The sequence below is a fragment of the Ranitomeya variabilis genome, chromosome 6 (genome assembly GCF_051348905.1).
Source record: "Ranitomeya variabilis isolate aRanVar5 chromosome 6, aRanVar5.hap1, whole genome shotgun sequence".
Taxonomy (NCBI): domain Eukaryota; kingdom Metazoa; phylum Chordata; class Amphibia; order Anura; family Dendrobatidae; genus Ranitomeya; species Ranitomeya variabilis.
Genome location: NC_135237.1, coordinates 471,534,908 through 471,555,432, shown reverse-complemented (window position 1 = coordinate 471,555,432; position 20,525 = coordinate 471,534,908). Strand labels below are relative to the sequence as shown.

Here is a 20,525-nt window from a genome sequence, read left to right as displayed (position 1 = left end):
TATGTTTCACAAATGGACAGTACATAGATGTGGCCGCCTGAAACGAGGGTTCATTAGAATAGCCGCATTTTGACAAACGTAGGAAACAAATCCATTTTTGTGGACCTTAAGGTGATGATGTCTGTATAAGGCTTCATTCAGACGTCTATGTTTTTTCATGTACGCAAGAAAACAATACACGAGTCATCGGTATTTTGGATCCTAGTGTCAGAGTTTGGGCAGTGTGTTATGGATAAATGGATTACAGAGCTTCTCCTATCCCTCGGAGTTAACCTCGGGCTGTACACTGATGCCATCTGTGAGACGTCTGTGATTTGCTTGGATCCATAGACTTGCACTGGCATCTTATATCCATGACTCCAATAAAAAAAAATTAACAAGTCGCCATGATTTCTGCATGGACAGTGCCCACAAAGGACCATAGACATGTGAACAGCCCACCATAGACTTTAACGGGTGCGTGGCGTGTTCTATATGTGAAAACTGAATGTCTGAACGAGGCCTAAAATACAGATAACATGCCAGAGAATAATGTACAGGCAGATTAGGTCTATTAAAAGGAATCTGACACCGGGATTTTGCTACCCCATCTGAGAGCAGCATGATGTTGGGGCATAGACCCTGATTCCAGCAATGTGTCACTTACTGGGCTGCTCGGTGCAGTTTTGATAAAAATTACAGTTGTGTCTGCTGCAGATCTAGAAGCTCTCTAAATGCTGATCTCTGTATAACCCGACTGCACCTCTGACAGCTTGCTGTGTACACTGTGCATAGGCAGAAATCTACCAATCAGTGGTGAGGGGCGGGGTTATACAGAGATCATGAATATGGAGGACTACATTGCAGCAGGGTTAATAGTCCTCCTGTGATAATCTCCTGCTGATAAAACACTGATCTATGAAAACTACCCTAAGATCGATCAGTAAGTGACACATCGCTGCTATCAGAGTCTCGGTATGTAAATTATGCTACTCTGAAATTAAAGTTGCAAAATCCTGATGACAGATTCCATTTAACTAAAGATGATCACAATTTTTCCCTTGCTGGATCCCCCAGCGTAAAGTTACAATCCGCAGGGTGATTCGGCAGTAAATATTCAACTTTCCATTAGCAACACAGGGAAAATGAATCAATAGCCATTCGCATCAATAGGAAAGAAAAGATGAGAGCCACACTTGCAGAGGGACAGACTCTTACCGCTATCAACTTTGAATATAAGATGAGGATCCTGAATTGAGGCAGAATATGCCAACAACGTAACAATGGGTTTTCAACTACAATGCCTAAAGATGCTTTATATAATGTAATACACATTCTTTATCTATGGAACTTCAGGTTGGCCAATAGATTCCAGCATCTCACCACCCACTTGGCTAAGAACCCCCAGTAGGTGCAGCCGGGACTCATGTCACACCTCCGTCATGGCAGCAGAGCTGCAGTGCTCCTCGTCCAGTGGTCATTTGGTGCACACGTCTGACCGGAGGTCCCAGACCCCGTCATACAGTGATGTCAGAATGTCTTTCCAAGGTCATGAATGGAAAGTTAGTCCTGGTGATTTTTTGTTCCTGGTAGAAATGGCTCCTTCATTCACAGTCACTAATTTTACCGATTTCTTATTTAGTTGTTTCTTTGGTGTTCTCCAAAACGACAATGGTAAATGGTATCCATAACAGCTTCTAAAGGGGGTTGTTATTTTCTGTCCCGGGCTCCTGAATGGCAAATCTGAAGAGCAGGATTGCTAAGTTTTAGAAATGTCAGCAGCTCATTAATAGTTTAATTCATTTCACTGGAGTTCTATCAGAAGAATGGGACATTTTTTTACTTTTCTGCAACAGAACCAGCAGTCTGTGTTTTCAACCTTATTCACACGTTATAATAGCACATAGCTAGAAATAAGTGATCACTTTATGATTGGTGGGGGTGTGACCTCTGGGATCTCCTACAAATGCTGAGAATGAAGGGTCTGCAGAGCCAATTTGGCCCTTCCCCCAATATACAGGGAGATCCTCATTCTTAGGGCCACAGAAGTCGCAACCTCGCTGATTATACACTGATTATATATTTAAGTGACATGTCATTAAATACACCAACACCATGACAGGTATGAAACATCCATCCCAATGATTGCCGGCAAACCCTGCCAGCAGCCCCCTACAGCCACTATAGGGTCAGCCACGGTCCCAGACTCTGACCAGCGATACCAGTGCTGCACACTGCACTGATCTTTCTATCAAAAAAAAAAAAAAATAAATTTGTTAAAGGCCAAAATAAATCCTCAACAAAACAAAAGAAAGGCGAGAAAAGAAGAAAATAATCTAAACGTTACTCCAGGGACTGGTTTCCAATACAAGACCGCAAAATACGGTAATCTGGAGGCTCGCAGATCCAAAAATGGAAGGATGTGATTGTCGTCAAGTACCGGAGTGACGCTGTGCGGGGTTACAAGGCTGCACGTGTCTATGAACTCTTCATCACCTAGGAAGTGATCAGGCCGAGCAACGCCCCGTACACAGTATATACAACTGCACACACCACACACACTGTGCGCACACACTGTACACACCACACTCACACAGTATATACACACTGAACACACACTGTACACACCACACACACTGTAAACACACACACTGCACACACACACTGCACACACACATTGTACACACACTGTAATCACACACTGTAATCACACACTGTAATCACACACTGTAATCACACACTGTAATCACACACACACTGCACACACTACACATACACACACACTGTACACACACACGCTGTACACACACGCTGTACACACAGCGCTCACCTGACAGCGCAGCAGTCACATGTCGCTCACACTGCGCCCGGCCATCACTAATGACAGGTGCCTGATGCCCCAGCAGCTCCTGCATTCCTGTCCTGGAATCACTATGGAAGGTCAGAGGATGATAATCATTAAACTATGCCATTATTAATGGAGGAGGAGGGGAACTGGTTCTGCTGCTTTTACAAAGGGAAACCAGCTGAGTATCTGCCGGAGTGAACTCCACCTCAATAGTGAGGAATGCAGCAGCCAGCACAGGAGTAGCGCCATGTACACACCGCCATGGAGGGGCCGCAGCCAGGCCCCGTCACCACGGTAACAGGCGCAGGGTGGTCGGCTGATGGAGGCAGAGGGGAAAGTTGGAGCTCTCCTAGAGATGCTGCTGGTCACAAGGAGCAGATCAGCATCTCCACGGAATCCTCCTACTCACATGCAAAACAAGTGCACGGCCTGTGCCCACTGCGACTCCTAACAGCCCCAGCACACACCTGTGCCCATCAGCGACCCCCAAGGGTCAGGGGGCATGTGGGGACCAAGGTCAGAGGAGCCCCCACACTCGCAGCTCTCTGGCCTCCATGTTGTAGATCTGCTTACTCAGCAGCCAGCAAAAAAGTTTCCAAGTTACCTGCAGTCACATCCAGGGCAGCAGATCGCTGTCAGCCGAAGTCTGTGGTGGGGATCATCTCCCTGCGAGCAACATCCAGCGCCAGGCGGCACAACAACCCCCAGCGGGAGAGGAAGCGAGAAAACGTGATCAGCTGCTGCCGCCGGGGTGACAGCACACAGCACACAGCCCGCAGCTCCACCTCCCCCCTGCCCGGAGTGACAGCCCGCAGCTCCACCTCCCCCCTGCCCGGAGTGACAGCACACAGCTCCACCTCCCCCCTGCCCGGAGTGACAGCACACAGCCCGCAGCTCCACCTCCCCCCTGCCCGGAGTGACAGCACACAGCTCCACCTCCCCCCTGCCCGGAGTGACAGCACACAGCCCGCAGCTCCACCTCCCCCCTGCCCGGAGTGACAGCCCGCAGCTCCACCTCCCCCCTGCCCGGAGTGACAGCACACAGCTCCACCTCCCCCCTGCCCGGAGTGACAGCACACAGCCCGCAGCTCCACCTCCCCCCTGCCCGGAGTGACAGCCCGCAGCTCCACCTCCCCCCTGCCCGGAGTGACAGCACACAGCTCCACCTCCCCCCTGCCCGGAGTGACAGCACACAGCCCGCAGCTCCACCTCCCCCCTGCCCGGAGTGACAGCACACAGCTCCACCTCCCCCCTGCCCGGAGTGACAGCACACAGCCCGCAGCTCCACCTCCCCCCTGCCCGGAGTGACAGCCCGCAGCTCCACCTCCCCCCTGCCCGGAGTGACAGCCCGCAGCTCCACCTCCCCCCTGCCCGGAGTGACAGCCCGCAGCTCCACCTCCCCCCTGCCCGGAGTGACAGCACACAGTCCGCAGCTCCACCTCCCCCCTGCCCGGAGTGACAGCACACAGCTCCACCTCCCCCCTGCCCGGAGTGACAGCACACAGCCCGCAGCTCCACCTCCCCCCTGCCCGGAGTGACAGCCCGCAGCTCCACCTCCCCCCTGCCCGGAGTGACAGCCCGCAGCTCCACCTCCCCCCTGCCCGGAGTGACAGCCCGCAGCTCCACCTCCCCCCTGCCCGGAGTGACAGCACACAGCTCCACCTCCCCCCTGCCCGGAGTGACAGCACACAGCCCGCAGCTCCACCTCCCCCCTGCCCGGAGTGACAGCCCGCAGCTCCACCTCCCCCCTGCCCGGAGTGACAGCCCGCAGCTCCACCTCCCCCCTGCCTGGAGTGACAGCACACAGCCCGGCAGCTCCACCTCCCCCCTGCCCGGAGTGACAGCACACAGCCCGCAGCTCCACCTCCCCCCTGCCCGGAGTGACAGCCCGCAGCTCCACCTCCCCCCTGCCCGGAGTGACAGCCCGCAGCTCCACCTCCCCCCTGCCCGGAGTGACAGCACACAGCCCGGCAGCTCCACCTCCCCCCTGCCCGGAGTGACAGCACACAGCCCGCAGCTCCACCTCCCCCCTGCCCGGAGTGACAGCACACAGCCCGCAGCTCCACCTCCCCCCTGCCCGGAGTGACAGCACACAGCCCGGAGTGACAGCACACAGCCCGGAGCTCCACCTCCCCCCTGCCCGGAGTGACAGCCCGCAGCTCCACCTCCCCCCTGCCCGGAGTGACAGCACACAGCCCGGCAGCTCCACCTCCCCCCTGCCCGGAGTGACAGCACACAGCTCCACCTCCCCCCTGCCCGGAGTGACAGCACACAGCCCGCAGCTCCACCTCCCCCCTGCCCGGAGTGACAGCACACAGCCCGGAGCTCCACCTCCCCCCTGCCCGGAGTGACAGCACACAGCCCGGCAGCTCCACCTCCCCCCTGCCCGGAGTGACAGCACACAGCCCGGCAGCTCCACCTCCCCCCTGCCCGGAGTGACAGCACACAGCCCGGCAGCTCCACCTCCCCCCTGCCCGGAGTGACAGCCCGCAGCTCCACCTCCCCCCTGCCCAGAGTGACAGCACACAGCCCGGCAGCTCCACCTCCCCCCCTGCCCGGAGTGACAGCACACAGCTCCACCTCCCCCCTGCCCGGAGTGACAGCACACAGCCCGCAACTCCACCTCCCCCTGCCCGGAGTGACAGCACACAGCCCGGCAGCTCCACCTCCCCCTGCCCGGAGTGACAGCACACAGCCCGGCAGCTCCACCTCCCCCCTGCCCGGAGTGACAGCACACAGCCCGGCAGCTCCACCTCCCCCTGCCCGGAGTGACAGCACACAGCCCGGCAGCTCCACCTCCCCCCTGCCCGGAGTGACAGCCTGCAGCTCCACCTCCCCCTGCCCGGAGTGACAGCACACAGCCCGGCAGCTCCACCTCCCCCCTGCCCGGAGTGACAGCCTGCAGCTCCACCTCCCCCTGCCCGGAGTGACAGCACACAGCCCGGCAGCTCCACCTCCCCCCTGCCCGGAGTGACAGCCCGCAGCTCCACCTCCCCCCTGCCCGGAGTGACAGCCCGCAGCTCCACCTCCCCCCTGCCCGGAGTGACAGCACACAGCCCGGCAGCTCCACCTCCCCCCTGCCCGGAGTGACAGCACACAGCCCGCAGCTCCACCTCCCCCTGCCCGGAGTGACAGCCCGCAACTCCACCTCCCCCTGCCCGGAGTGACAGCACACAGCCCGGAAGCTCCACCTCCCCCCTGCCCGGAGTGACAGCACACAGCCCGGCAGCTCCACCTCCCCCCTGCCCGGAGTGACAGCCTGCAGCTCCACCTCCCCCTGCCCGGAGTGACAGCCTGCAGCTCCACCTCCCCCTGCCCGGAGTGACAGCACACAGCCCGGCAGCTCCACCTCCCCCCTGCCCGGAGTGACAGCCTGCAGCTCCACCTCCCCCCTGCCCGGAGTGACAGCCTGCAGCTCCACCTCCCCCCTGCCCGGAGTGACAGCACACAGCTCTACCTCCCCCCAGCCCAGTGCCCGGAGTGACAGCATAGCCAGGCAGGGCTGTGCAGGCAGTGTCCATTTTGGTGGAGTTCGGTATAAAATGGACCGACTACTACAATATATAATAAATTGAGTACAGTGCAGGATGTGCTGTAATTATTTTCATAAGAATTTGGAAAAATTCCGAAACGTCCTATAAATATCTGTTCTGTTCCTGATCTAAGGATCTGGACTTTTAGCTGAGATGAATCTGTGCTGCACTTTATGCACATGCTCAGTAGTGAGGCCGTGCTGTGGGGGTCGGAGTTGAAATTGAAAAGTCTGACAGAGGGCACAGGGCAGTGCAACTCTGGAGTGAGGGGGCGCAGGGCAGCTCTGGAGTGAGGGGGCGCAGGGCGGCTCTGGAGTGAGGGGGCGCAGGGCGGCTCTGGAGTGAGGGGGCGCAGGGGGCTCTGGAGTGAGGGGGCGCAGGGAGGCTCTGGAGTGAGGGGGCGCAGGGAGGCTCTGGAGTGAGGGGGCGCAGGGCGGCTCTGGAGTGAGGGGGCGCAGGGCGGCTCTGGAGTGAGAGGGGGTGCATGGAGGCTCTGGAGTGAGGGGGGGCGCAGGGAGGCTCTGGAGTGAGGGGGGGCGCAGGGAGGCTCTGGAGTGAGGGGGCGCAGGGCGGCTCTGGAGTGAGGGGGCGCAGGGGGCTCTGGAGTGAGGGGGAGCGGGGCGGCTCTGGAGTGAGGGGGAGCGGGGCGGCTCTGGCGTGAGGAGGCGCGGGGCGGCTCTGGCGTGAGGGGGCGCGGGGCGGCTCTGGCGTGAGGGGGCGCGGGGCGGCTCTGGCGTGAGGGGGCGCGGGGCGGCTCTGGCGTGAGGGGGCGCGGGGCGGCTCTGGCGTGAGGGGGCGCGGGGCGGCTCTGGCGTGAGGGGGCGCGGGGCGGCTCTGGCGTGAGGGGGCGCGGGGCGGCTCTGGCGTGAGGGGGCGCGGGGCGGCTCTGGCGTGAGGGGGCGCGGGGCGGCTCTGGCGTGAGGGGGCGCGGGGCGGCTCTGGCGTGAGGCGGCTCTGGCGTGAGGGGGCGCGGGGGGCTCTGGCGTGAGGGGGCGCGGGGGGCTCTGGCGTGAGGGGGCGCGGGGGGCTCTGGCGTGAGGGGGCGCGGGGGGCTCTGGCGTGAGGGGGCGCGGGGGGCTCTGGCGTGAGGGGGCGCAGGGCGGCTCTGGAGTGAGGGGGCGCAGGGCGGCTCTGGAGTGAGGGGGCGCAGGGCGGCTCTGGAGTGAGGGGGCGCAGGGCGGCTCTGGAGTGAGGGGGCGCAGGGCGGCTCTGGAGTGAGGGGGCGCAGGGCGGCTCTGGAGTGAGGGGGCGCAGGGCGGCTCTGGAGTGAGGGGGCGCAGGGCGGCTCTGGAGTGAGGGGGCGCAGGGCGGCTCTGGAGTGAGGGGGCGCAGGGCGGCTCTGGAGTGAGGGGGCGCAGGGCGGCTCTGGAGTGAGGGGGCGCAGGGCGGCTCTGGAGTGAGGGGGCGCAGGGCGGCTCTGGAGTGAGGGGGCGCAGGGCGGCTCTGGAGTGAGGGGGCGCAGGGCGGCTCTGGAGTGAGGGGGCGCAGGGCGGCTCTGGAGTGAGGGGGCGCAGGGCGGCTCTGGAGTGAGGGGGCGCAGGGCGGCTCTGGAGTGAGGGGGCGCAGGGCGGCTCTGGAGTGAGGGGGCGCAGGGCGGCTCTGGAGTGAGGGGGCGCAGGGCGGCTCTGGAGTGAGGGGGCGCAGGGCGGCTCTGGAGTGAGGGGGCGCAGGGCGGCTCTGGAGTGAGGGGGCGCAGGGCGGCTCTGGAGTGAGGGGGCGCAGGGCGGCTCTGGAGTGAGGGGGCGCAGGGCGGCTCTGGAGTGAGGGGGCGCAGGGCGGCTCTGGAGTGAGGGGGCGCAGGGCGGCTCTGGAGTGAGGGGGCGCAGGGCGGCTCTGGAGTGAGGGGGCGCAGGGCGGCTCTGGAGTGAGGGGGCGCAGGGCGGCTCTGGAGTGAGGGGGCGCAGGGCGGCTCTGGAGTGAGGGGGCGCAGGGCGGCTCTGGAGTGAGGGGGCGCAGGGCGGCTCTGGAGTGAGGGGGCGCAGGGAGGCTCTGGAGTGAGGGGGCGCAGGGCGGCTCTGGAGTGAGGGGGCGCAGGGAGGCTCTGGAGTGAGGAGGCGCAGGGGGCTCTGGAGTGAGGAGGCGCAGGGGGCTCTGGAGTGAGGAGGCGCAGGGGGCTCTGGAGTGAGGAGGCGCAGGGGGCTCTGGAGTGAGGAGGCGCAGGGGGCTCTGGAGTGAGGGGGCGCAGGGCGGCTCTGGCGTGAGGGGGCGCGGGGCGGCTCTGGAGTGAGGGGGCGCAGGGGGCTCTGGAGTGAGGGGGCGCAGGGGGCTCTGGAGTGAGGGGGCGCAGGGCGGCTCTGGAGTGAGGGGGCGCGGGGCGGCTCTGGAGTGAGGGGGCGCAGGGGGCTCTGGAGTGAGGGGGCGCAGGGGGCTCTGGAGTGAGGGGGCGCACGGCGGCTCTGGCGTGAGGGGGCGCGGGGGGCTCTGGCGTGAGGGGGCGCGGGGGGCTCTGGCGTGAGGGGGCGCGGGGGGCTCTGGCGTGAGGGGGCGCGGGGGGCTCTGGCGTGAGGGGGCGCGGGGGGCTCTGGCGTGAGGGGGCGCGGGGGGCTCTGGCGTGAGGGGGCGCGGGGGGCTCTGGCGTGAGGGGGCGCGGGCGGCTCTGGCGTGAGGGGGCGCGGGCGGCTCTGGAGTGAGGGGGCGCAGGGCGGCTCTGGAGTGAGGGGGCGCAGGGCGGCTCTGGAGTGAGGGGGCGCAGGGCGGCTCTGGAGTGAGGGGGCGCAGGGCGGCTCTGGAGTGAGGGGGCGCAGGGCGGCTCTGGAGTGAGGGGGCGCAGGGCGGCTCTAGAGTGAGGGGGCGCAGGGCGGCTCTGGAGTGAGGGGGCGCAGGGCGGCTCTGGAGTGAGGGGGAGCAGGGCGGCTCTGGAGTGAGGGGGCGCAGGGCGGCTCTGGAGTGAGGGGGCGCAGGGCGGCTCTGGAGTGAGGGGGCGCACGGCGGCTCTGGAGTGAGGGGGCGCAGGGCGGCTCTGGAGTGAGGGGGCGCACGGCGGCTCTGGAGTGAGGGGACGCAGGGAGGCTCTGGAGTGAGGGGGCGCAGGGAGGCTCTGGAGTGAGGGGGCGCAGGGAGGCTCTGGAGTGAGGGGGCGCAGGGCGGCTCTGGAGTGAGGGGGCGCAGGGCGGCTCTGGAGTGAGGGGGCGCAGGGGGCTCTGGAGTGAGGGGGCGCAGGGGGCTCTGGAGTGAGGGGGCGCACGGCGGCTCTGGAGTGAGGGGGCGCAGGGAGGCTCTGGAGTGAGGGGGCGCAGGGAGGCTCTGGAGTGAGGGGGCGCAGGGAGGCTCTGGAGTGAGGGGGCGCAGGGAGGCTCTGGAGTGAGGGGGCGCAGGGCGGCTCTGGAGTGAGGGGGCGCAGGGGGTTCTGGAGTGAGGGGGCGCAGGGGGTTCTGGAGTGAGGGGGAGCAGGGCGGCTCTGGAGTGAGGGGGCGCAGGGCGGCTCTGGAGTGAGGGGGCGCAGGGCGGCTCTGGAGTGAGGGGGCGCAGGGCGGCTCTGGAGTGAGGGGGCGCAGGGAGGCTCTGGAGTGAGGGGGCGCAGGGAGGCTCTGGAGTGAGGGGGCGCAGGGAGGCTCTGGAGTGAGGGGGCGCAGGGCGGCTCTGGAGTGAGGGGGCGCAGGGGGTTCTGGAGTGAGGGGGAGCAGGGCGGCTCTGGAGTGAGGGGGAGCAGGGCGGCTCTGGAGTGAGGGGGAGCAGGGCGGCTCTGGAGTGAGGGGGCGCGGGGCGGCTCTGGAGTGAGGGGGCGCGGGGCGGCTCTGGAGTGAGGGGGCGCACGGCGGCTCTGGAGTGAGGGGGCGCAGGGCGGCTCTGGAGTGAGGGGGCGCACGGCGGCTCTGGAGTGAGGGGGCGCAGGGAGGCTCTGGAGTGAGGGGGCGCAGGGAGGCTCTGGAGTGAGGGGGCGCAGGGAGGCTCTGGAGTGAGGGGGCGCAGGGCGGCTCTGGAGTGAGGGGGCGCAGGGCGGCTCTGGAGTGAGGGGGCGCAGGGCGGCTCTGGAGTGAGGGGGCGCAGGGGGCTCTGGAGTGAGGGGGCGCACGGCGGCTCTGGAGTGAGGGGGCGCAGGGAGGCTCTGGAGTGAGGGGGCGCAGGGAGGCTCTGGAGTGAGGGGGCGCAGGGAGGCTCTGGAGTGAGGGGGCGCAGGGAGGCTCTGGAGTGAGGGGGCGCAGGGCGGCTCTGGAGTGAGGGGGCGCAGGGGGTTCTGGAGTGAGGGGGCGCAGGGGGTTCTGGAGTGAGGGGGAGCAGGGCGGCTCTGGAGTGAGGGGGCGCAGGGCGGCTCTGGAGTGAGGGGGCGCAGGGCGGCTCTGGAGTGAGGGGGCGCACGGCGGCTCTGGAGTGAGGGGGCGCAGGGAGGCTCTGGAGTGAGGGGGCGCAGGGAGGCTCTGGAGTGAGGGGGCGCAGGGAGGCTCTGGAGTGAGGGGGCGCAGGGCGGCTCTGGAGTGAGGGGGCGCAGGGGGTTCTGGAGTGAGGGGGAGCAGGGCGGCTCTGGAGTGAGGGGGCGCGGGGCGGCTCTGGAGTGAGGGGACGCAGGGCGGCTCTGGAGTGAGGGGGCGCGGGGCGGCTCTGGAGTGAGGGGGCGCAGGGCGGCTCTGGAGTGAGGGGGCGCAGGGCGGCTCTGGAGTGACAGCTCCGCCTCCTCACATTGCTCACACTGTTTACTATGCGGCTCTGTGACTGGAGTTCGGTCCCGGCGGCCGCCACCAGTTTCTGTCAGTTTCCTCTCGCGCAGGGAGGAGCCAGTCCAATGGCTTCCTGCTACGCTTCACCCCGTCATAGCCTCCGTGCCTGCCACACGACTGGCGGCCCCTGGGGATGAGCCCGGCCCCGTCACGCTGCTCGCACCGCGCCTCACTGACACAGCGGGATGACCGCAATCATTTATTATCGCCTCCTAATAATATAGTCCGGGAAAGAAACAGCCCAATCAGCAGAGCTTTTATTCCATAGTGGACGCCGGGAAAGTGAACGCTGATTGGTTGCTATGGGTAACGGAGCCACTGGCCTATCTGTACACACAAGGCCTACAGCACTAGACCTGGTCCAGACATGGGGGCTGTTGTCCATAGCAACTAAGCTGCAGCCAGCAGAGACCATCTCTGAGCCATCTCTTGGCCTCCAACTAAAACACATCAACAAATAATAATAATAATAATAATAAATGCAGAATAGAGAACAGGGTCCCATGTCAGTAACCGCAATGGACCTGGGAGAACATCGCTTTTAACACATCCCTGTGTAATTGGCACGTTTGATCCGAGAAATGGTGGAGAGTAAGCGCACTGCGATATTTTACACAGGGACGCTCAGTACCCCAATGACCTGCAGGAGCCGGACGTAACATATGCTGGTCTGAACAAGCCCCGACTGATAGGGTCCAGTGTCCGGAAGAAGGGGGTCCAGTGTCCGGAAGAAGGGGGTCATGACGGCAGTAGCCACAGTCACACCAGTGATGGAGACCGGCGAAACCCCAGCACAGCGCAGCTGATGGCAGATCTCAGTGCGGGCCCTGCTGGGCACAGGGGAGACTTCATCCAACTTAATTTAAAAAAATCCCAAATAATCACAATCTTCCATTAAAAAAACTAAAAAAAAAAATCCAAGAATATTTTGTTTGCTATAAAACCTGTGTCTGAATCTTCACTAGATGGGTTTTCTGAGGACAGACCTTGATAAATATCAGTATTATAAGCCCCCTGCATTCAGGGGTCCCCGGCTGTGACCTCCCTTTATATACCATTAGTCAGCGCTGTATACCTGCGCTGGGGGACAGCAACTCTGTGGCTTAGCCGTACCCAAAAGCAGCGGCAATGGGCCTCTATACAGGCTGCCACTGAAGAGTTAACTGAGGAAAAGTCCAAAGAGCAGCCATATTGATAACCTGTGACCTGGAAACCTGAAGAAACACCACAACTAAGGATCTGTGCACACAGTGATGTATTCCCCAACATATAGCGCCCACACGACCCCCACAGACACCAGCACAAAATCTTCATTGTCATCCAGGTTCATCCCCTCCAACCAAAGGCCCCAAATCCCCAGAACAGTTGGTTTTCTTTATCAATGAGAAATGATATCTTTATTTTTATTTTACTCATTTATATAGCGCTATTAATTCTGCAGCGCTTTACAGACATTATTGGCACTGTCCCACATGGGGCTCAGTATCTACATTCCCCATACAGAAGAAAAAAAAAACACCAGCTAAAAAAGATGCTATAAAACCACTGTAAAAGAAAAAGCTGCTAGCAAAAAAATGCAAGGTGTGAACACAGCCTAATAGGAGCAAAACAAAACCAAAAACCACACTCCTGGCTGCTATGGGGCGACTGACCCCCAATGGACACTATGCTCTCCGTATACATCACCGAGCCCTCCCAGTGTACATGGAGGAGCGCTCACACAATACCGCTACGCTGCGTTCACATCTGTGCTGTGGTTTCTGTTATGAGCGGAAACCACAGGGCAGAGACTTGTCATAATGGACACAAGCAGCGCTGGCAAACCTGCCCGATTTATACAGGGCCTCACAGAAGAAGACATGGCATCATACTGTGTCACCATCACATGGAGGAGACCCGCTACATAGGAGAGCTCTTCTAACATCCAATGGATGGCGCCGCACTCCATTACTGAGAGCCAGAACCAGACAATAATGCCAACTATAAGCCATGCTCTAAAGTCCAGAGACACAAAGACCTGCTGCCGTGAACCGCTGGACATGTTGCAGACAATATTTTACGTGTAAAAACACAGCAAAGTGCAACATGACAAATAAAGGCACGGGCCACCGATGCAGCCACAGTATTCGGCACATATTTCCTTTAGGTTAGGAAGTTCTGAAAGGTCAAGGTTTTGCTTCATATTAAGGTTTGAGTCATTCTTACCATCTCTTACACTTCCTGCCTTCAGTAAGACCCCACGCTGACATGTAATATGACATTATGGGCTTGTAAAAGGTCATTCTGTTACACAGGAAAAGGGAAGTAAACAGAAAGTGAATTCTACCATGCACCATCAAGCTGGGTGTATTTCCCCACCGGCAGGACCTTCATGTGGAGTCTGTCACCAGCACATGGCCCCTTCAATAACAAGCAACTCTGCAATTTATCTTTTATCCATTCTCAAGAACAGAGGGGATTTTTAAATTTTATAGCTTACTGCTCGCTGCCTGGGTTACCAGCCACCTCTGCAATCTATCAGAGGTAGTCAGTTTCCTAGGCAAGGAGCGGAAGCAAGCACGGCTGTGATCTGGCTGGATCCGGCCAGCTTCTATACCCTCTCTTATGCTCCTCCATGCTGCTGGTCTGGACCGTCAATCATCAGGAGAGCACTGTCTCCTGGCAAGCAGTAAGTCTGGAGGCTGAGGAGACATATGCTCCTGAAGATAGAAGATGCAACAACCTCATTCATTTAGGAATCTGCTACATAGCCTAAAATTAAAAAAAACAAACCCATGTGACTAGGCCCATAGAATATAACAGGTACATGTTCTTTTATTGAACAAGATGGATAGAGCACGCACGACAAAAATAATCCAAGCAAATATTCCTAGAGAGCTGCAGCAGTATAAACCAGTGTGTATTATGTTACAAGCCATACAAGTAAAAGACTATGGAAAGAAACCCGTACGCTGCCCGAACATGATCTCCGCAGCCTACTCACCATGGAGCCAGCTTTACACCGGCAGCCACATCAGATAAGGGCTGCGGTGTACCCATCCTCATTATTGACCTCACCATGGGCCCTACACAAGGCCTGCGCCACGTAGCACGGCAGCTCGCTGCTCCCACTTAGCTTTCATAATGAGTAAGACATTAGAATATCACCAGCACAAGGCATCCTAATCTGATGATCGCATGTATTTCATCCCTTATCTCTGCAGGCCATCTTCCAAACAGCTTGTCATAGCAGGCTGTCCATTGTGAGTTTAACTAAAGCCTTAAAGAACAAATTAGCTGGCCTTCTTCTCACATCTTAATCATGCTCGCTGAGCCACCAGGTCAAGTTTAAGGAAATTAATATCTACTTCTCATCCATCAGAGTTAGTTGTTATGCGTTGTGGTAGATTTTCTTGCCCAGTGGGGTAGAAGTGACAGGTCTCACACCAGTGGGAGTAATTATAGGTTCTGACCCTGATGTCCACTACAAAGAATACAGCCATATTAGGCGTGACTAATATCCTCATAAATCACAGTGCGGAAGAACCAGAGCGGGGCAATGCTTTAGGCTAGGGCGACATAGTGCCATTCGACATGAAGACCTCACTAGCGCATATATGGAGTGTCAATAAAGTGGCATGGAGGACCACCGGTGTTTCACCTGTGTATGGATTGTAAGGGCCAGATTGACCACCGATCTCCTGATCTGCACAATCTTCATAGGACTGATGAGGTCGGGCCAGGAGACCCACAGCCATTACGGACATCGTAGTCCGAGTTCTGCCCATGAAACGTGTAAAACGGGCATGTAATCTTTATTTTTTTATATATAGCGCTACCAAATTCCGCAGCGCTTTACAGACATTATCATCGCTGTCCCCAATGGGGCTCACAATCTAGATTCCCTATCAGTATGTCTTTGGAATGTGGGAAGAAACCGGAGAACCTGGAGGAAACCACGGTAATAAGGGGAGAACATACAAACTCCTTGCAGATGTTGTCCTTGGTGGGATTTGAACACAGGGCTGCAAGGCTGCAGTGCTAACCACTGAGCCACCATGCTACATAATCATAATAGCACCATACTATATAATTGTCTAAGGGTCACTTCTGTCTTTCTGTCTTGTCTGTCTTTCTTTCTGTCACGGATATTCATTGGTCACGGCCTCTGTCTGTCATGGAACCCAAGTCGCTGATTGGTCTCGCTAGCTGCCTGTCATGGCTGCCGCGACCAATCGGCGACGGCCACAGTCCGATTAGTCCCTCCCTACTCCCCTGCAGTCAGTGCCCGGCGCCCGCTCCATACTCCCCGCAGTCACGGCTCACACAGGGTTAATGCCAGCGGTAACGGACCACGTTATGCCGCGGGTAACTCACTCCGTTACCGCCGCTATTAACCCTGTGTGACCAAGTTTTTACTATTGAGGCTGCCTATGCAGCCTCAATAGTAAAAACATGTAATGTTAAAAATAATAAAAAAAACAAAACAAATCATTATATACTCACCTTCCGCCGCCTTTCCCGCTCCTCGAGACGCTCCGGTGACCGGTCCATGCAAGCGGCAGGTTCCGGTGCTAAGGTTGGTTTGCGACAAGGACCTGCCATGACGTCACGGTCATGTGACCGCACACCCTGGGACCGGAAGCTGCCGCCTGAACCGAACACAGGCGACAGAACTACAAGGGGCCCCGCGGAAGGTGAGTATATGTTTATTTTTTAACCTGTGACATACGTGGCTGGGCAATATACTACGTGGCTGGGCAAATTACTACGTGGCTGGGCAATATACTACGTGGCTGGGCAATATACTACGTGGCTGGGCAATATACTACGTGGCTGGGCAATATACTACGTGGCTGGGCAATATACTACGTGGCTGGGCAATATACTACGTGGCTGGGCAATATACTACGTCGCTGTGCAATATACTACGTGGCTCTGTGCTGTATACTACGTCACTGGGCAATATACTACGTCGCTGGGCAATATACTACGTGGCTGGGAAATATACTACGTAACTGGGCAATATACTACGTAACTGGGCAATATACTACGTAACTGGGCAATATACTACGTAACTGGGCAATATACTACGTGGCTCTGTGCTGTATACTACGTAAATGGGCAATATACTACGTCGCTGGGCAATATACTACGTGGCTGGGCAATATTCTAAGTAACTGGGCAATATACTACGTGGCTGGGCAATATACTACGTAACTGGGCAATATACTACGTAACTGGGCAATATACTACGTAACTGGGCAATATACTACGTAACTGGGCAATATACTACGTAACTGGGCAATATACTACGTAACTGGGCAATATACTACGTAACTGGGCAATATACTACGTAACTGGGCAATATACTACGTAACTGGGCAATATACTACGTAACTGGGCAATATACTACGTGGCTCTGTGCTGTATACTACGTAAATGGGCAATTTACTACGTCACTGGGCAATATACTACGTCACTGGGCAATATACTACATCACTGGGCAATATACTACATCACTGGGCAATATACTACGTGGACATGCATATTCTAGAATACCCGATGCGTTAGAATCGGGCCACCATCTAGTAGATTATAATGAGTACATGCTGCATTGGTAAATAAAAACAGATACAACACAGATATCTGAATGAGGCCTAACAAAACGTACATCATTATCTCTCCAAAGGGTTTTTGTTCCCCCATATTCCCCTCTTATAAGCAGCTAATACACTACTCCCATCTGTTTTACTAATTTTTACAGAGGGAAGAAATGTTTAGTAGCTTATAATAAAAGGTACGGTATATTTACAGTGTGCAGTCTAAGGGGAAAATTACAGTACAGCCATGTTAATTAAAGAAGAATGATGACAAACGTAAAAGTACTTCATTTACCAGCCATTATGTTAACAAACCTAGCAATGAATCACTGCAAGGAAACTGGCCCCAGAAACCAATTACTATGTTACTAAAACCATCTTGGTGCCAACAGAAGTAATGCGGTGTTTGCGGGCACTGGAATGTTTCTGAAGCATGGCGGCGCTGGCCGCAGATCAGACAGGCCGCCATTACCTTAGTGACAGGCATGTTACACACAATAACGCCACAACATAACATTAGCTTTAGATTTTTGGCTATGCTTTAATATTAAAGAGGTTATGTCATTCACAAATGGAAAACAGCTGGAGCGATTGGGAACAAGGCTGTGTATTTCTATGTAGGTCCATAAAACCATGGTAACTGCTGAGCGCGGATATATAATGTTCTGTAGATCGCGTGGCACATACTATTATAGAAAGCAGGTGCTTTTATCTTTCATGGCCATGATAACAGCAGGTTCAGATCACATACAGCTTTTTTTTTTTCTAGCAACAGATTCCCTGGCAATAACACGGACTGGTAGGAGATATAGCAGATACATGGGAGTAGTAATGGGAGTAGTAGTAGTTTGCTCTATAAACAGGAAGCGTTGATGACAAACCCAGATCATCCACAATGCAAAGTCTATGGACAGCACGAACACTAATGTGACTGATGACAGAGTATGAAAGAGGAAGTAGCAGGGCTTCCTGACAAAGGCCGATAGAAGTGAAACGTGAAGGGCCATGTTGTGGAAGGTAACCTACAGAACCATACATTATAGAGACGCACGCTCACATAACGGATAGGCAAAACACAAAATGGGGAGAGTACACATTCAGAAGTCTGTCCGCAGAGTGCAGACATCTATACAAAGCCTGGATTATGTGAATGGTGACACGGTTGTCACAATTCTTCAGCATGTTACACAAGACCGACTGTGATAGTGAATATTTTGTCAGCAATTGCTTCTAGTGTGAATTTTCTACATCCTAGTCATGTGTAATGCCAAGGGTCAGAAGCACTGTTGGGCAAGTAGTCAGTCGTCTATTTCATGGCAGTCTACCCAGTGTCCATGGCCCACTTTAGGCCACGTACACACACGACCGGAGAGCCACGTCACCATGCCACTCGTGCACTTGTCCACATCACAGGTGGCTGCAAGAGCTGCGCGTCATTATATGCACTTTTCTCACTTGTAAAGAACACACGCTGTGGGGGTGGTTTCCCCTGTATGGAGAAGTTGGTATTATAGACAAGCGCAGGTTCTGCCAGTGCCCAACAAACAGCGCACGGACCTCTAGTAAATGTAATTAAAAAAAAAGAAGAAAAAACTTCAAAGCATAAACTTTTGTTGACCATGTTAAGGATGAGAGCAGTGTAAGGAATGGCAGAAGCTCCTGCAGCCATCAGCAACTCTGGGAAGATCCCCGAGCTCGGGACGTGACCGGCACAACAGCAAATAATCATCAGGACCTGTTCTTAGGTCTGTGAGAAAAATCACTCACGTTCACGTCACAGTGACAAACAATGGTCAATATGTTGTCCACGTGCAGGCCATCGTGCACACGGAAAGCACAAGGACTGAATATTGGTCTAATCCCAGTCCTTGGATTCAGGTAGTAATGTGACACGGACATAAAACGCAAAAAAACTCAAAGCAGATAAAAACAAGCTGTGTCAGTGACCAGAAATTCGATGAATGTGCTGCACATAACTTCACGATTGTTGATTGTGTGTCAGGAAGGCCGTGCAATGCTGAGGTGATTCACAACAGTTCAAACATGGCCGGCCCACCTCTCAAACTCAATGGAGACACTTCACTATGCAAATATTTAATCACCTTGTGGGTAACCAAGAATATACAGGTCTGTTAATGAGTCATTTATTTCACTACACATAGCTGCCAACATCACAAAAAAGTAGAATAATTCACTACTGGAGAGGAGCATCGTGGACCACGGCTAATACACTGCAGTGCGGAGCCATTCACTGACACAATGGATCCCGGACACACACCATTCACAACATATGATATAACTGTCCCATGAACAACCTGGCAATGTCACTATTTCTGCCAAACAAAGCTGTCATAGCTTATGAGAAGCAAAGAAAACAAAATATGTGCATCTAGTAAGAGCTGTCACCTGCACTGACATTTTCCTGATGTTGTGGACAATCATCGAGCTAAAGTCACTGCCATTCAGGTAGATGTTTGGCTCACCAAGAACACCCACAATAAGTATGCACAGCGAAGAGGGGAAGAAAATGCACGGGTGCAATATGTAATAAAGACCAGGTCCATCACCAATGGCAGTAACCTGTGGCTGCTGGACTGTAGCTGCAAGAACTGCATTCTACATCCTAGCATCGGAGACTTTTCTTTTAATTAGCATGATGTCACCAGGGCTGTGAGGTCGGTAAGCCAAACCTCCGACTCCTCAATTTCCCTGCCTCACTACGGAGCATGTACATAAAGTGCAGCACAGACTCAGCTCAACTAAAAGCCGAGATTCTTAGATCAGGAACAGGACATTTCATAACTTTCCCAAATTCTTATGAAGACATTTCCAGCACATCCTGCATTGTACTACTGTACTCAATTTATTATATATTTTAGGAGTCGTGATTTGTATACTGACTCAATCAAAATAGACACAGACTCTGTCTCCATGACTCAGATTCCACAGCCCTGGATGTCACGCCACAACAATGACGCTAATCTAAAGAAAAGCTGGAGAAGCTGTCAGTAACGGGTGGTTCTCAGGACTCCCGTCCAGCAACCGCAGGTTGAGGGCAAGATCAATGCACTGGGTCCTGTAAGTCGATTAGAATCATAGGATGTTAGAGTTGGGAAGGACCTCAAGGGTCATCGTGTCCAACCTGATTTGCACCAACTCTACGTCCAAACAGAGAAGAATAACATTAGCTGGTATTTCTAACTGAATAAGAACATATATGCCTTGATCACTCAAACTTTTTGCCAGAATTCAGGAGTCAAACTCCTTTTCTTTGCGCAACTCGTAGCTGGGCAGAGGAACATAACTGGCAGCCCCCTTGTACAACCATTGTAGATGTCGGCTTCCTTGAGACAAATGTAATTTTTCCCTCATACAGATGAAGGGGGAACGAACGATCCACTTATTTAGATGGTCAGAGAAAAGCTCATAAATGTTTTAGCGCAGACTCCTCAATGTGCAACTGAGAAGATGGTTTAATAAACACACATTACCCTGGAATTAATGGTAAATTACTACTTCCTCAGAGCATTAGAGACCTACTTTACTACGCTGATGCAATGCCTAATTTGCACTCCTCATGATTTACAAAAATCAGGAGTGGGGATGTCGACTTTTTCCTTCACAGTTAAACGTGCTCCCCAGACACTGAATACAGAAGTGGCCTTCATATTTAGAGACATGTCATTGCATGTTTACCCCACATCATTAAGAAAATCTAATAATAGTTGGAAATTACATGGGTCTCAACCATAGGCGCAGATTTTCTTTGGAGCCCAGAAATACACTTCTGAGTCTCCTCAAAAGTGTCAGACTGGAGAACATTGGGACCACTGGAGGATTAGATTCTGATGGCCCACATTTCTCCCCCTCTGAAGAGCCCCATAGCAACTGCAAGGCTTGCACTATGAACTCTTCTGAAGAAGCCAGGGCC

The 20,525-nt window shown here is 55.9% G+C and overlaps 1 protein-coding gene across 5 annotated transcripts in view; it reads right to left on the bottom strand.

Annotated features, from left to right (window-relative positions):
- Nucleotides 1-20,525, bottom strand: part of NCOA2 (nuclear receptor coactivator 2) — a 181,738-nt gene that overhangs the window by 58,090 nt on the left and 103,123 nt on the right. Inside the window, exon 1 of one of the 5 annotated variants that reach the window (XM_077270629.1) lies at nt 3,432-3,616. The exons of the other annotated variants lie outside the window; for them this stretch is intronic. The gene's annotated coding sequence lies outside the window, so the exon portion shown is untranslated. Of the gene's footprint in view, nt 1-3,431; nt 3,617-20,525 lie in introns of those variants that run through there. 5 annotated transcript variants of the gene reach the window in all.